Raw genomic sequence first — 3,735 nt, forward strand, 5'->3', positions numbered from 1 at the left:
CACACACACAGCCTCCCCCATCTCTCTCCCTAACACACAGACACACACACACACAGCCTCCCCCATCTCTCTCCCTCACACACACACACACACACAGACACACACACACAGCCTCCCCCATCTCTCTCCCTCACACACACACACACACACAGACACACACACACAGCCTCCCCCATCTCTCTCCCTAACACACAGACACACACAACAGACGCACATACACACACACACACACACAGAATGCAGACTCAAGGTCATACAATATCCAGGCTCTGACCCACCCCCTCCCTCCACCCCAGATCTTTGCCCACCTTCCGCTCCCCTCACCCCTCAACCTCCCCCACACCCACCCCCACCCCCGCCCCCGCCCCCCGCATACAAAATCTCCCAACACAATCCCACCCACCCATTTGCAGAGAGAGACTGTTCACAAAGAATTGGCCAGACTGCAGTCAGTACAGCCGTACGAAGGTTGTGTGTGTGGGGGCTGGGTGTGGGGGCTGGGGGGGGTGGTAAAATCGTCTGGCTTTCTGTTCACACCAATATTGGGTTCGCGAGGAAATGGAAACGCTCTGTGAACCCCCAACCCAACAACTCCTTGCAGGGATTGAGGGCAGGAGGGAGGTGTTGGGGTTGCGGGGGGTGGGGGGGTGGATTTTCTTTTTAATGGATCTCTTACTCCAGTCTGGTTTCGTGCACAGTTTTGCAGTTATCTACAGCACAGCGACTCACACACACAAACACACACAGAGAGAGAGAGAGAACGAGAGGCAGCAGCCATGGCTCCGGGAGCCAGAGGTACAATGAAGCCCATCACCCACCAACGCGAGCGGGCAAGAGGATTTGCACTCACCTTTCTGGGCTCCGCGTTGGCTCCACTCAACTCCCCTCTGTCTGCCGGTGGCCCCACTCTGTCCCTCACAAAGACACATCGGAAAGCTCACACTGTAGGGGGGGGGAAAAGAGAGAGAGAGAGAGAGAGGGAGAGAGGCAGAGGGAAATCAACTCTGCAGTTTCATTCTGGTCTCCTGGATCCAGGCAACACTGCTGTTGAATATTCTCTCTCTCTCTCTCTCTCTCTCCCCTCCTCCTCCTCCAAATATAAATCTATTTTCTGTCTTCTCGTCCTCCTTCTCTCTCTCTCTCTCTCTCTCTAAGGCATCTTGTTTGGTGAACGCAACAGCACAGACTAGTTTTGGAATATATGAGTGTGTGTGTTTGTACAGATTAAGATACACAAACACACACAATGCAAAAAAAAAACACTAAGAGGCTTCCTGCTTTTCTCCGCACCCACCCTCCCTCCCTCCCTCCCTCTCTCTCTCTCTCTCTCTCACTGTCAAGTGATTTTAAATTACATTCATTCCTGTTCTCCCCCCCTCTCTCTCTCTCTCTCTCTCACTGTCAAGTGATTTTAAATTACATTCATTCCTGTTCTCCCCCCTCTCTCTCTCTCTCTCTCACTGTCAAGTGATTTTAAATTACATTCATTCCTGTTCTCCCCCCCCTCTCTCTCTCTCTCTCTCACTGTCAAGTGATTTTAAATTACATTCATTCCTGTTCTCCCCCCTCTCTCTCTCTCTCTCTCTCACTGTCAAGTGATTTTAAATTACATTCATTCCTGTTCTCCCCCCCCTCTCTCTCTCTCTCTCTCACTGTCAAGTGATTTTAAATTACATTCATTCCTGTTCTCCCTCTCTCTCTCTCTCTCTCTCTCTCACTGTCAAGTGATTTTAAATTACATTCATTCCTGCTCTCCTCTCTCTCTCTCTCTCTCTCTCACTTTTCACACTCTCTCCCCCACCCCCCTCTCTCTTTCAGTTCAGAGAAAACGCCCTTTACCCCGGATCTATAATAGTGTTATTAAAAAAAAAACACCATAAACTACAGCCAGGTCTCTGTTGCAATCCCTCAAAGAGAAAACACGTTAGATCAATGCCAACAAGGAAGAGGGACACGGTGGGTGTGTGTGTGTGTGTGTGTGAGTTTTTAATAATTATTATTGCACTCCAGTTGCAGGGGATGGTTGGGGGTTGGGGGGGTGTTGGAAGTGTACAGTTTGGTGACATGATTAACCCTGCAAGGCTTTTAAGGAATCATATTGTATGTGTGTCTGTGTGTGAGAGAGAGAGAGAGAAATAATATCCCCATTCCTACTGCTGTGAAACGCAAATTTGTGCTTATTCCTTTTTTAAAAATGTTCCTCTGTGGGGAAGGGAATTCTGAGCAACCCCTGTCACGCTCGATGGTTGACCACAGGACTCTCCTCTCCTCCTTTATCCAGTTCCCCCCTGGGAGGGGAACCGAGGGTGACTCGCTCCCACTCCAACGGCACCGAGATGGTGGACGAGTCCCGCGCGCGCGTGGCCCACAGTCTCTGCCCCACGCAGGTGGTGCCTGAAGGGTTTGGGTAGGCGGGGTTGTCGGGAGGTCTGTACCCCCTCCCTCCGACACCTCGCCCTCTCCCCCCCCATAACCTCTCAACCCCCGTACCGATTAAAAAATCTGTCCAATTCCACACCCCCCCTTAAATTTATTCAGTGTCCCGGCATCCACTGCACTCTGAGGTTGTGAGTTCCACAGACCCTTTGAGAAAAGTAATTCCCTCCCCATCTCCGATTTAAATCTACCGCCCACCTTAGCCTAAAACTGTGGCCTCTCGTTCCGGAACACCCCACAAGGGGAAACATCCGCTCCATGTCTACCCCCTTTGTCTATCCCCCTTTAGCATCTCATACACCTCAGTTAGATCTCCCCTCATCCTTCTAAACTCTAGTGAGTGTAGGCCTAAACTGCTCAATCTCTCCTCATCAGACAAGCCCCCCCACCACATCTCTGGAATCGATCGAGTGAACCTCCTCTGAACCCGCCTCCAGTGCAACTACATCCTCCCTCGGGTAAGTAAGTTGCGGCTGATTTAACCCCACCGACGACGGCCGAGCGGGCCTGGGATTGGACAGTGCTGCCGGACCCCTCTTTTCCTGCCTCCGGATGGGGTGGATCTCGCGAAGGCTTCCCCAGCGGCGGGAGCTCTCCAGCGCGTTGACACGCCCGCTGCAGGATGTCCAAGTCCGCCAAGCGTCTGGGAGCGCGGGGAACTCCCCACTGCCCAAGCGAGGCTCCTTCTTCCAGCTTGAATAATGCCCTCAGCTCCTTTCCTCAATACCCGGTCCAGCTTGGCCTCCGTGACACCCCAACTCAACCCCAACTCAACCCCAACTCAACCCCAACTCAACGCCAACCCAACCCCAACTCAACCCCAACTCAACCCCAAACCAACCCCAACTCAACCCCAACCCCAACTCAACCCCAACTCAACCCCAACCCAACCCCAACTCAACCCCAACCCAACCCCAATCCCCACCCCAACCCAACCACAACCCAACCCCAACTCAACCACAACCCAACCCCAACCCAACCCCAACTCAACGCCAACTCAAACCCAACCCCAACTCAACCCCAACTGAACCCCAACTCAACCCCCCAATTCAACCCCAACCCAACCCCAACTCAACGCCAACTCAACTCCAACACAAACCCAATCCCAACTCAACCCCAACTGAACCCCAACTCAACCCCCCAATTCAACCCCAACCCAACCCCAACCCAACCCCAACCCAACCCCAACTCAACCCCGACCCAACCCCAACTCAACCCCAACTCAACCCCAACCCAACCCCAATCCAACCCAACCCCAACTCAACCCCAACCCAATCGCAACTCAACCCCAACTCAACC

At 52.9% G+C, this 3,735-nt stretch overlaps 1 pseudogene across 1 annotated transcript in view; it reads right to left on the reverse strand.

The window, feature by feature from the left end:
• Positions 1 to 1,025, reverse strand: part of LOC144676912 (adenylate cyclase type 6 pseudogene) — a 13,718-nt pseudogene extending 12,693 nt beyond the window's left edge. The window contains exon 1 of the transcript XR_013575449.1: positions 851 to 1,025. The product of XR_013575449.1 is annotated as an adenylate cyclase type 6 pseudogene (transcript). The remainder of the gene's footprint in view (positions 1 to 850) is intronic.
• Between the last annotated feature and the right edge of the window lie 2,710 nt (positions 1,026 to 3,735).

The sequence above is a fragment of the Cetorhinus maximus genome, unplaced genomic scaffold, assembly GCF_964194155.1.
Source record: "Cetorhinus maximus unplaced genomic scaffold, sCetMax3.hap1.1 HAP1_SCAFFOLD_2071, whole genome shotgun sequence".
NCBI classification, from domain to species: Eukaryota; Metazoa; Chordata; class Chondrichthyes; order Lamniformes; family Cetorhinidae; genus Cetorhinus; species Cetorhinus maximus.